We start from the raw sequence: 14224 nt of genomic DNA on the forward strand, positions 1-14224 counted from the left end.
TCAGTGTGAATGAGAAATAACTATAAAACACAATATAATTATTCAGACAAAATAGCTATTAAAATGAACCCATATGCTAAAATATTATGCTATTAAGAAATGTCCTACCTGTTACTTGACGCTCAGGTGTTGCTAATAAAGGTCTTCATGAAATTTCCAATATCCGAGGTGGGATTGTGTATGTGCATTAATCCAACATGTGCGAGTCTTTGCTGGATCATTTTACTTCGTAACCAAGTAAAAACGAGCTCCAATAAGTTTAAATACATACGATATGAAGCTTGCAGAATCGCCGAGCACCGCTGACCCATTGTGTGCAAAGTGTTTCAGTTACATTTGCATACAGCGATTGTACAGGGAATAATAATTGAGGAATACAACAACACAAGCGATTCACGTTAAACATAAACAAACACCAGAAGATGAAGTTAGGGAAGACAGCCCGTTGCTCAGCTGAGGTTTTAGCATCATCCACATGGCGATGAAACACGATAAAGTTCCAACCTGTACTTTTTTTAAATTATAATTTCAAAGGATGAGTACACGAGTAAAGCACAATACTTTTCTGAAGAAAAAAGCTTAAGATTGAGGATGCATTTGTTTTTATTCATATAAACTATAAATATTGCACTACAATAACACAATTTAGTCGTAATTTATTGTCAAATTACTGTTTCATTGTTAATGACGACGACTTCTTCCTTTTTTTTTTTTTTTTGCTTTTGTGCAAATAAACGGAAAAAATGGAAAATAAAAAGTTTACTAGTATCCATCACAACGGCTCTCTTTATTCCGGCAGAGCCCTGCCCACAAGCATGACAAATCTCTCTGAAACAGTACGTGATTTTTAACATAAATGACAGATATACTGAAAGTGAAAATTGTGCTATATACTGCATAAATACAATGAAATATATGAAATCTCGTTGATACTATTTTCAAGTCTTGGTCACTAGGGGGTGCTTCAGCACCCTCAGCACCCCACTTTCCGCACCTTTGAAGATTAACCAGCTTTACCTGATGACAGGAGTTGGAATATTGGATAAAACTTTGCACAGACAAGGTTAGGTGATCTTATCACACTAGTTACATGTTAACATGAGGATATAATTTTTTAAACAGTGTCTATATAAAGTATGTTTTGCCTGGCCCCATAAACTCCATTAGTATGGGAATTACTGTAACAAAATCAAAAAAGTACAAAAGTTCAAGTCAAAATAATTTTCTGTGGTAATCAACATTATGCAACTAATGCTGCCAATAGAGCTTAACTGGTATTGAACCTGGAAAATGTACTTCAATCTCAGGCTTACATTAACTTATGTAACAGGTTCTGGTTCTGGCAGGATGCATCTGACAACATCTCAAGGGGCAGGAGCACCTTTATGGAAGAGCTTGTGGAAGCATCAGATATTTTGGCACATACCACCTCCTGTTCACTGGTTATCCTAGATGAACTCGGTCGAAGCACCAGCACATATGATGGCATCGCCATCGCCTATGCTACCCTGGAGTCCTTCATCAGAGATGTAAGTAAGATGGAAAGATTGAGAGTCTTTGCTTGGGGCAAATATACCTAATGATTGTCACATGTTTTCATGTCATATTATGACTTCTTTTTAGTCAAGGTCACTAATTAGTGGACCCCGCTCCGGATCCCAGATCACCGTCACCTGGGATTGATGCAGTGGGGCAAGCCAAGCAACCCTATTTATAGAGCTTACTTAAACGTGCAGGCAACCACTGATATATTTTTCATTTATTCAGTTTTATTTATATTAATACAATTATTATGTTGTAAAAATGTCCATTTTTTTTTTTTTTTTCTGTTTAAGATTATGGAAAGTGATCATTTAAGGAATATTCCAGGTTCAATACAAGTTGAGCTCCATCGACAGCATTTGTGGCATAAAGTTGATTATCACAAAAATTAATTTTGACTTATCCCTCCTTTTCTTTAAAAGGCAGAAATCTGGGTTACAGTGAGGCACTTACAATGGAAGTAAATGGGGCTAATCCGTAAACATTAAAATACTCACTGTTTCAATAGTATAGCCACAAGACGTAAACAATCTATGTGTTAACATAATTTTAGTGTGATAAAATCACTTACTAACATTTCTATGTAAAGTATCACATTTTTCAACTTCGTTGCCACGATGACGTTATGCCGTAAACCCTAAAACGACCGTAAAAAGGAATATTCAAACAACTTTACAGCTCAAATAATACATACATGAGTTTTAACAGAAGAATTAATGTAAGTGCTTTTATAAAATTATAAGCTTCACATTTCTATGTTTAAACCCTGCAATAATTGGCCCCATTCACTTCCATTGTAAGTGCCTCACTGTAACCTTGATTTTTGCTTTTTTAATTTAAAAATATTTTTTTGTGGTAATCAGTATATTTCTACAAATGCTGTCAATTTGTTTTAACTTGTATTGAACTGGAATATTCCTTTAAAAGGTACAAAATGCCATAACTGCAAGCAATTGCTCTAAAATCTTGTACAGTGTAAAAAAACATTTATGTTTTTGTCTGAATTTTTTGGCATCTGGCAAATGCCTCTGATTTCTCTTTTCACTCAAATCTGCTGTTACAATGGAAGGTCATGAATTGTGAGAGAGTTAACAAGACAGTAAATGGAAGTTTTTCAATTGTAGTTCTTTGGTATTCAAGATTTACTTTGCAGCTTCTGTGTGTAATGCTAACTTGCAAGTTTGACAGGGTAAAGACATCTTTGACTCGCAGGATTACAATCACGTCAGTGACATTGTGTTAGAATTACAGTCTGTGGGGACAGCTGAAGGAGAAAGTGTCTTAAGCTCTTTACGGATGGGATTAGTTTTATATTGGATCAAGGGCTAATGTAATAATTACTAGAGCTTCTCTGTGATATTTATCCTGTGAGAATCGGTCATGTCAGTAATTTTGCCGGACTTTTTACGGACTGCGTGATCCCGCACCGGTAAAGATTACAGCGTCTTTTACCTACTATAAAACGCTTGGTAAAAATTACCTCTTGTTATACTAATCCCGTGCGAATTGACATGCTGAAAAAAAGCCAACAAATCTGCACTGTCCAGCCTGTGAGCCCTTTACTATCTTTGGTCTTTAAGTTCTCCAAGTGTCTGAAGTGGAAAGTAATTAGTAGACACCAGAAAATGTAAGACATCTTTTTATAACCTTGTCTGTTGTGTATTTCTCAAGCATTTTAAGCTGTTGAATGTTTATTTACCTATGTAAAAGAGAAAGAAACTAGCAGTTATTTGTTAGAAAAAATGAGAAGGTACACAAGTAAGTAATTTTGTGATTTGAGCAGAGTGAATGGGGAAAATTGTGTTGGGGCTTGTATGTTGTTTGGACACTGCATCCCCGCTTTTCACAATATATTTTCCAGAGGGACAAATAAAATTACATAATGTGAGGATTTTCCATATTTTTGATTGAAGAGTGTAATATATGATTACAGGCTCAATAGTGTCACCAGTTCTATTATATTTTACCAGATATTCTCATCAGTTTCTTCTAATAATTCCAGATTGTATATGCTCATGTTTAAGGTCGTGTCCGGGAAGGTAATCCTATCTGAATAAGGCTTTAGACCGGAATCAGCAGTAGAAATTACCGGTTACAATGCCTTATTTGAATGTGTGAGCATCCACAGTTTTAAATACAGTTCTCTGTCAGTTGGCTACACCTGGCAGCTTTTGAAAATACTGCATTCAATATTTTATTGGCCTAGTAGGTCCCATTCTGACAGAGAACTTCGACAGAGTCATAGAAAGTTACTGGGGAGCATTAATGGTTTGTATTCCAAAGCAAAGGATCAAGGGACTCCAGGGAGCATAGTCCCCTCCGAGACATACAGAAAAAAATATCTTATAGCAGTACATCCAAGGAGATGCAGCACATCTAGAGTACTGTATGTCTCCTGTGAGACACTTGTTTAAAGCTGCTGTGTAATTTGTTTGATATTAAATACTTTCTCCTATCCCAGCTTAATGTGTAATATTCGTCGGTTGATTTCCCTGAGAAGTGTAAACACTGACTGCTTTTTGTCTGCTGTTTGAGCATCCCAACATGGCAACATTGGCTTAAATGAATAGTTCACCCAGAAATGAAAATTCTCTCATCATTTATTCACCCTCATGCCATCCCAGATGTGTATGACTTTCTTTTTTCTGCAGAACACAAATGAAGGTTTTTAGAAGAATATCTCAGCTCTGAAGTGTAATCCAGCTTGAAATCATGATTGTGCTTCGAGACTGCAATGTCAAGATGTAAAGTGAAAAAGTAGTTACATTTTGGTCTTTTCTCACCCAAAATCGATTGGATCACTTCAGAAGACATGGATTAAACCACTGGAGTCTGATGGAGCTTTAAAGGTGTTGATACCCATTCACTTGCATTGTATGGACCTACAGGGCTGAGATATTCTTTCAAAAAAGAAAACTCATACACATCTGGGATGGCCTGAGAGTGAGTAAATGATGAGCAAATTTTCCTTTTTGTGTGAACTACTGTATTTCTTTAAGAAATGAGCCAACGCGTGAGTTTTGTTCAGGACCTTGTTTGTCTGAACGGTGGTAAACTGGGTGAGTGTTCGGGAAAGCTTCAAATTAGAATGTCATATCAAATATGTTTATTTACTGTTTATATTACATTTGGTATGATCTTTTTTTTAACCACATAATTAACTTAATTTAGCAAATTACAACAGATTATTTTTTTCTTTAATGCAATGCATGCCACTTCACACCACCATCATCAACACACCACATTTTGCTGCCAAGTTTAATGAGAAGCCAGTGAATTGGCAATAATATAATTTACAGCTTAAAAGTGCTAATTAGTTAGTTATTGGCTGTAGATGTTCATATTGGAGGTAAACTTCACTTTAGATGCTGCACTGGTGTTTGGGTTTCCAGAGGTTTGACTTTATTGGGTATTGCACAGTGTTGCAAGTCTCTATGATATAAGCTCAGGTGCAAGATCTATTACTGTCTTTCTTTTTACAGTCTTTCTCCCACCACATGTCTTATGTATAACTGATACGGACTTCTGTTATTTACTGTATTTACTGGCACATGTGGGTTGTTTGCCACAGCTGTGATAAAGAATATTCAAATAATTTCTTTGTACTTCACCAGGGCTCAACAATAAGGATAGTGTGAGAGTTTCGGGCGAGTTGATGGAAGTCCAATGAATTGTGTTCCAATGAATGTTCTTTTGTTGATCATGTGTTCTTTTGTTGATCATGTGTTCTTATATCTTGCAAACCTAAACATTTGGTTTTCCATGATGTATTGAATGTTGTTGCTGCATGTTCCGATGATTTAAATTTGTCACCAAGGTAATGTTATTTAGTTGGCTGATATAGTTTTGTTGAAACTGTGCGAGTGACTTGTATAGTCTTGGAAGCATAAGTTAGATTGGGTTCATAATTAGTAACAAAATTGGGATGCATGCACCGATCTGATACCTGGATCAGAATCGGCTCTTATACTGACCTTTTTAAACAGATTGGGTATCGGACAGACAAGACCAATCCAAATCCGATGCTGCGTTTTAGTCATGGTTGTTATTGTCAAGCTCCAAAAATAACATAAAATAACAATAAAAGCTTTATAAAATTACTGTCAACTTTACACAGAAACTCAAAGGTTTTCCTTGAGTTTTCCTAAAATAAAAGCCAGACTATTGTAAAATAAACTTCTATTATTCAGTGTTGTAACCAAAATAATAATACCTTTTTATTATTATTTTTATAATTATTGATTTGCTTCTTTTCCATTGAAACTTTGCACTGGAATTACTGTTAATTTTGCTGCTGCATTATGTAGTAGACTAGTTAACAATAGAGTTTTTCATCATAATCTACACATTTTCTGTGTAATTTCTTTTTATTTTATTTTAATTATTTTATAATGAAATTTGTAGTTTAAGGCTTTTTTTTTTTTTTTTTTTTTTACATTTAAAAGAGTACTCCCAATCAGTTTCACACAGTGATGTATCAATATTTCAATCTTATCAAGAAAAAAGAACTGTGGTATCGGATCGGTATTGGTTGGCCCATTCCTAGAGTTTGGGTATCAGAAATGGTATCAGGAGAAAAAAAGTGGTATCAGTGCATCCCTAAAACAAATCATTAAGGTGATGGCATACAGTCATTTTCTAGGAAAAGTGTTGATGAAGTTTATAGCTGTTACTGAGTCACATTATAACAGTAAGGTTTCCTGCATTTATTGCTAATTTGAAACATACATTTTATTGTAATTCTTTTTTAAAAGACACAAATGACAAATAGAAAAATCTGTTGTTAAAAAATGAAATTTCGTATTATTCAAAGGCAGGGTAAGTGGCGCTCAAATTTCATTTTGTCCCAGACTCTGTATTTTAGGCGATGAGGCGGTCATTAATATAGGGGATAAATATACAAAACATTGGGTCCTAGCCAGTGTTATGATTGGCAGACAGATTGTTCTTAGGGGATGGAAGTCGGCTGGAGCGCCCTCATTTCAGGAGTGGTGCACAGAGATGGGGAGGGTGGTGGCATTTGAGGAAATGTCATGTAGAGGGCTGGGCAAGTTGGATTCATTTAATAAAAAATGGGGCAGCTACTTGGCCTCCTTGGAGGGCTCTCGGGGAGGGGCAGTGGAGAGAGAAGTGTTGTTTTAAATGTGTGTGATTATTTTTATTTATTTATTTGTGTTTTTTAATCTATTTTTCTTTGTGTGTGTGTGTGTGTGTGTGTGTATATTGAAGTGTGACCACAGGGATATTTGTTGAGGGTCAGGGTGGGGATTGGGAGGGGGAAAGGGAATAATGGGGGTTAAATGTTGATTCTGTGTCAGAATCTGATTCGATTTGTCAATTGTATGAATCAATAAAAACTGTTAATCAGAAAAAGGCAGGGTAAGTTAAAATGTAACTACTGGCCTGACTGAACCAGCAGAAAAATCATTATTGTTGAGTCCTGCTTTATTCTTCTCCTCATATTGACCTCTCTCTCCTCTGCTCTTCTTCTCCCCAGCAATTTTCAATTGACGTTTTTATCATTGGGAACTTGTCCTTATAGCAGGGTCTGCTTACTTAATCTGTCAAATAAGAAGCACTTTGACAAGAAGCACTAATCATCAGCTAATTATCAGCCTGTATAGGGAATGTGCCAACAGGCATATATAATATTTATGCATTTAATTAATTGCAAGCAGAAATAGTACAAATTTTGACATTAAACGTGTACTTTGTTAGAAATAAACAACATGTTTGTCAATTAATTGTTTGTTTCAAAACTGTTGATGTATAATACATTTGTAAAAGAGGAGGCGAGAAGCAGCTTTCCTTGTTAAGGTGAGGATTTATTTTTCCCTCTTCGCAACACAACTTTTTTTTACAGTTTTCCTTTAAGCACTAAGTTAAACAACTATCACATACTGCTTCACAAATAAACTTTCATTACTAAAAATCTTTGCTCTGGCTCAGCTCTGTCGTGTCCAGTCTCTCTCTCGACTAAGTGCTGTGTGGCTCTATTTATGCCGTGCTCACTGAAATTAGAGACAGGTGTTAGACATAATTTAACTCTGGTGTGAGCGCCCTTACCGCTTTCTCTCTCTCCGGAGAGATGCTTGACCATGCCCCCGCTGCCACAACATTGAAAACCACAAGTTGTCTCTACTCATTCGATTGAGTAAACTCGTTCCCTCAGTTGATTTGAGTAATGGGATCTCCAAAACGTATATAATTAAGTTGAATTAACTTGGTGTTCATATAGACTGAACTTAACTATTTATTTTAAGTTAACTAGATGCAAGTAGACTTAACTCAGATTTGCTATTTAAATATTGTTGTTTCGACTGTTGTTAATCATTTTAATTGAATTGATTAAATTTTAGATCAAACAATAGCACAGCTCAAAGAAAGATCATAACTGATTTTAGGTCAGTCATTAAACAAACTTAATACAAAGAAATGCATGTATACCTGCACTGTAACTGTACATGCACAAAGAGAATTAGTCAACAGGGTCTAGCTTAACCAAATGGGACACTGATCACCCTAAAGGCCAAAGTATACTTTGGGGGTCCGTGTTGCGGATCGCTCCACACACAGTATGTGTGACGCAAATTGCGTCATCAGCACAGCCACGCGGCTTGACTGCCGCCGCCTAGTTTTTGTTGACCCGCACACATAGTCCTCGGCTGTGTGCGTCACTGACTCATGCACCTGCTATTGACTGTACTAAAAGAGTATCACAAGTAAGTTGTAGGGCAAATGCGTCAAATGCGTTTGTATTCGCTCTCGTCAGAAAGGTAACGTGGTCGACTGGCCCGGATAACGCGACGACTGTGTTTTTCAAAAACTTTTTGAAATGTGTACTCTTCGGACCAAAAAACACAGTTACACTGTTCTACTTTCCATCTAAGATGAGACTGAGACCAGAGAAGTCGGCAGTGTTGATGTAGGGCTTCTGCTTTGCATAGTAAAGTCTTAACTTGCATCTGTGGATGCAGCTGCGAGTGGTGTTGACTAACAAAGTTTATTAAAGTTATCCCAAGCCCATGTTCATGATATCCATTACAGATAATTGATGTTTTTTAAGACAGTGACGTCTGAGGCACATTCAGAAATGGTTTTCGTCTTGCCCATTATGCGTTGAGATTTGACCAGATTCCTTGAATCTTTTAACTATATTGTGCACTGTAGAGGGCGAAATGCCCAAAATCCTTCCAATTTGTCTTTGGGGAACATTGTTCTCAAAGTGCTAGATTATTTGCTGAAGCATCTGTTGGCAAATTCACAAGTCTTGAACGATCCTTGCTCTTGAAGGACTAGGCTGTTTTTGGAGGCTCCCTATATACTATGACACGATTGCCTCACCTGTTTAACATCTCCTGTTTCACACCGCCCTATTTCAACTCATCAAATTGTTATTAGTCTTAAATTGCTGCTCTCTCAACTTTTTTGGAGCGTGTTGCAATCAACTGATTTGAAATTGCTGTACATAATTATATTTATTTTTATTTTTTTAAACAATGATATTCACAAGGTAAAACATCATATAATGTGTAGTTGTAGTGCTTTCAATATAGCAAAGGGTGAATATAATTTACAAGTATAATTTTTATTAGCTTTTTTCATACTGTCCCAACTTTTTCGGAATTGGGGTTGTATGTAAACTGGAATCCACTGAGAATACCATGAAGATTTTACACTCTTGCTGTACAGCTGGAGTTGTGGCACTGCGGAGGTTCAAAAATAAAATGCTTCAATATTTGTTCAAGCATGCGCTTCACATTGAAATTTCCCCCTTCACACTAGAACAGCTTTTTGCCCATGCCCGTTTGCCTTTACAGTACATACATATGTCCTGGCAGCATCTTGCAGAGTGTCTGCACATTGCCATGGCAACAAGGCTCATCCTGCGCATTCGCTCACCTGCTCTGTATTTAAGAATGTAAACACATTTGTTGTGTAACACCCTTGAATGCTGCATTGTGAACAGCCTTGATGCAGAACTTTCTTCTGTGGGCAAGAGGAAGTGGAGCAGCACTGGTTGCCATAGCAAAGCTCTCCGAGCTTATGTGAGAAGTAGACAGAATTGTTCCTCAATATTTAGAGAGGATGTAAGTTGACATATCTTGAGAATCGATGAAGTGAGGAGGTGGGCTTAAGTTGTAAAATGTCAGGCAAAGGCTATTTCCTTTTGGTGTTGTACAACACCTGGCCTTGAAGAACTCTCTCCCTCTTTCTCAGTGTAAAAGGTTGTGTAAAAAAAAAAAAAAGTTACCTAGTCCCAGCTTCACACGTGTCTAGGGATGAGAATCTAAAAGAATTTAATGATTCCGGTTCCGATTCTGACTCTTTAACGGTTCCATTTACAAATCTTAATGAGATCATTTGATCTCCAGATTAGATATAACAAATCAGAGATACATTTTATATGATTCTTGCAAAAGGTGTTTACACAGAAGGCATAAATGCAATACAGTAATTGCTTCTACTGTAACTATATATTTAAATAAAAAGTTCTAAACATCAAAAATGTACTTTTTTTAAAATAAAAATATGAACAACCAGTCAGTGACTGCATTGCCTGATTTAAGTGTAAAGTGCCTTAAGTACAACATTTTCAGTTCTTGTTTTTTGAATTTTATAAAAAAAATAAAAAAAAACTGTGAAAGTTGTAGTTAATGGTTTCTAAATGTGTTTAGGCTATTCGTTTTTTCGTAACAAATACTATATTGAAAAAACTATTAACATTTACCTAACCACAGTAATGTGGAGCCATCCATGGTCTTACCTGTGGTAATGGCCTTATCATTACAAAACCACTATTAAACAATGGTAAAACAATGGTAAACTTATATATAGGCAAGTGCAATTTAGAATGAAGAGGTTAAAACTTCCATTATTGACAAATGTTCCTCCTGTTCTATCCTACTCCTGTTCTTGCTGGCCATGTTTGCCTTCAGATATTCTAGAGGTGACTTAAATCATGACACTTCTGTCCTGCTATACTCATATCATTCGTGTTCAAATAAAATGTCTAAACAAATGCATGCCATTACAGTCTCCAGTTACCTTTATCACTTCTAGGCTAGTGACCTTGAAAACTACTAGCCACAGTGGCCGTGAGCCAAAAAGTTCATTTGAAACCCTGCTTGTAAATGTGAATTTTTGTCCTAATTAGTTTACAAGTGATGTTTTCATCATGCTGGGTAGACCCATCCACAGTGAAATCTCAAATCTCATGTCGCGCAGCATTTTCACTTTCAGTATAGACAGGAAAATGACTTAGGAAACTTAGAGCACTGTGCCTGGTTAGGACACAGTGTCAGACATGGGTCAGACATGTCAGACAACAAAACGTTTTTGACTGCTGCACTGCATCTCGCTGTTGTTATTTATAATTTTTGTTTTTTCAGGGCCACATTTTTTAAACGCATGTCAAGTTTAGCTTTTTTTCTTTTTTAACTCAAGTGCATGTTTGGTGTGAATGGCACCTAAATGTTTTTTATCTGGTGACCTGAGTGTAATCTTCTGACCTGCCAAAATGAGACTTTTGTCATCAAAACTAAAAATGTAATGTCACGAGCAGCTTCATGTCTCTTGTTCTGCTTCATCGCTCTTGTTTCAATCCCCTCCTTACGCTTCATATTCACACTCCAGCTCAATGCCTCCCCAGAGCCCGCTGAAAACACAAACACATCAATAAATGAAGAAACGAACACATGAAGAAACGAACACATCCCCCTCTTGAATGAAATCTGCAATACCACTATGCACACACAGTCTGCCGGGCCACTGATAATGTTAATAAATGTATTAAATGGTGAGTGAGGGGGCGTCTGCTGTTTGCGTGGTTTGTGCACCTGGCTCAAGGCTGTCTCACTCTTGTCACGCAGTAATATGGAGACTGGATGCTGACTAACCAGATCTATACACCGTTATCCCTCAAAACAGATTGCAATGTTAAAATACTTTCTTGTATTCCAGCTTTATTAGCAGAAACAATCAAGCCATTTGTGGATTGTGTTATGTAGTGCCTCTGTGGTTCTATCAAAACATTGCTGTTTGTTTGAGTGTCCTGACTGCCTGACATGGTTACATTGGCTCAACCAGTGGTGTGAGTTTTGGGGAAAGACGGGGAGAGTTTTTGGGAAATCCATTTGAAAATGGTCTTTTTTTTTCTTTTCTTTTTTGCAACTCCATTTGGTGACACTAGAGGCGCAGAAATGAAACCCTTCACTTTTAGGTTTGATTCAGATAAGTGAAGCTAGATTGAATGCTTTTCTTGTCTGCTTACTTACTCTTCTCAGTGTGTTTCTGCAGGTGAAGTGTCTGACAGTATTTGTGACCCACTACCCTCCCTTATGTGAGCTGGAGCAGCTGTACCCGCAGCATGTGGTGAACTATCACATGGCTTTCCTGCTCAGTGAGCCAGAGAGTATCTCCACCAACCCACTGTGCATCAGCTACCTGCATCGCCTTTTGATTTGACAATTCACACACAAAGTCACACATATGTATATCTGTAATTGCATTATACTGTATAACAATATATATAATACCAAGTGGCATCTACAAACAAATGAGGAGACCTTTTCTCGGAACCAATTTTACTTTGCTGAACCGTTTTTTTTTTTTTTTTTTTAAATGACTTTCAACAAACTAGTGTCAAGGTGATTTTGAGTGGATGTATGAATTCAGTTTCCCTCAAGTTCACAAAAGTGTCCTGGCAGACTAACCACATGTGTAGTTCAGCACATGGACTATGGACAAGTTTGACAGCCATACATTTTGTCTTCATTTTGAAAAATATATCTAGTCATTTATCATTTGAAACTTACTGTAACAAACTTTTGATGAATTGCTTTGCTTACAAAAAAATGCACTTGTACTATCTTTATTCAATGTAAATGCCACTTAGTTTGATATTTTATCTAATACAAAGACATCTATGAATTTTTAAGTGTAGTCTCACTTTTTGGGACAAAGGATATTTCAAGAACATTTCCAAGTAAAAGGGCTTCTTCAGCTGTGATGGTTATCACAATGTGATTTCCTTACAATCACAGATGTCATAATCTTCTTCATTGGGTGTCAGGTCACATAAGGTTTCAGAGTTTTAGCAGTCATCAGTAGGTTGTTTGGCAGTATTTCCTTTTATTTTGCACTGTTTTGTAACCAAATGCCCGGTCCCTGCTTTGTAAAAGCTGCCCCACAGCATGATACTAGCAGCACCATACTAGACAGTATGGAAGTTATTTAAATTATTCATGAGTAAGGGCAGATTTTAAAGTAACTCTGTCTTCGTTAAGGCAATTTTTTTTCTTCTGTGTCAACCAAGATCTTCTGGAGCAAATGGATTTAACACTTTCATGCTGCATGTTTTATTTTTAGGGATTCATTCTAACATTGAAGGATATCACATGACATTCAATAGACCAATCAATTTCAACACAGAACTCTGTTTGTTCTACAGAGAGTTAACTTCAAAGTAGGATTCAGATTTCTGTAAAATGAAAGAACTGCTTAAGGGTCTGACTAGTTTTGAAGGCACTATACGCTTGTCTTAATGATGTCATGTTGCACAAGGTTTGGTACCATAATCTTGACATCGTACTTCGTAATGGGACAGTTCTTTATGTGCCACCTATTCATAAGATATCCCATCCAGTGATCATTTTTTAAAATTGATTTCACAAAGCTGTAAACATATATATATATATATACAGGTGCATCTCAATAAATTAGAATGTCGTGGAAAAGTTCATTTATTTCAGTAATTCAACTCAAATTGTGAAACTCATGTATTAAATAAATTCAATGCACACAGACTGAAGTAGTTTAAGTCTTTGGTTCTTTTAATTGTGATGATTTTGGCTCACGTTTAACAAAAACCCACCAATTCACTATCTCAAAAAATTAGAATACATCATAAGACCAATAAAAAAAAATATTTTTAGTGAATTGTTGGCCTTCTGGAAAGTATGTTCATTTACTGTATATGTACTCAATACTTGGTAGGGGCTCCTATTGCTTTAATTACTGCCTCAATTCGGCGTGGCATGGAGGTGATCAGTTTGTGGCACTGCTGAGGTGGTATGGAAGCCCAGGTTTTTTTGACAGTGGCCTTTAGCTCATCTGCATTTTTTGGTCTCTTGTTTCTCATTTTCCTCTTGACAATACCCCATAGATTCTCTATGGGGTTCAGGTCTGGTGAGTTTGCTGGCCAGTCAAGCACACCAACACCATGGTCATTTAACCAACTTTTGGTGCTTTTGGCAGTGTGGGCAGGTGCCAAATCCTGCTGGAAAATGAAATCAGCATCTTTCAGCAGAAGGAAGCATGAAGTGCTCCAAAATTTCTTGGTAAACGAGTGCAGTGACTTTGGTTTTCAAAAAACACAATGGACCAACACCAGCAGATGACATTGCACCCCAAATCGTCACAGACTGTGGAAACTTAACACTGGACTTCAAGCAACCTGGGCTATGAGCTTCTCCACCCTTCCTCCAGACTCTAGGACCTTGGTTTCCAAATGAAATACAAAACTTGCTCTCATCTGAAAAGAGGATTTTGGACCACTGGGCAACAGTCCAGTTCTTCTACTCCTTAGCCCAGGTAAGACGCCTCTGACGTTGTCTGTGGTTCAGGAGTGGCTTAACAAGAGGAATACGACAACTGTAGCCAAATTCCTTGACACGTCTGT

The 14224-nt window shown here is 36.9% G+C and overlaps 1 pseudogene; it reads left to right on the top strand.

Annotated features, from left to right (window-relative positions):
• LOC127420702 (DNA mismatch repair protein Msh3-like) overlaps positions 1-12409 on the top strand; it is a 75707-nt pseudogene extending 63298 nt beyond the window's left edge.
• Positions 12410-14224: the final 1815 nt, after the last annotated feature.

The sequence above is a fragment of the Myxocyprinus asiaticus genome, chromosome 3 (assembly GCF_019703515.2).
Source record: "Myxocyprinus asiaticus isolate MX2 ecotype Aquarium Trade chromosome 3, UBuf_Myxa_2, whole genome shotgun sequence".
Classification (NCBI taxonomy): domain Eukaryota; kingdom Metazoa; phylum Chordata; class Actinopteri; order Cypriniformes; family Catostomidae; genus Myxocyprinus; species Myxocyprinus asiaticus.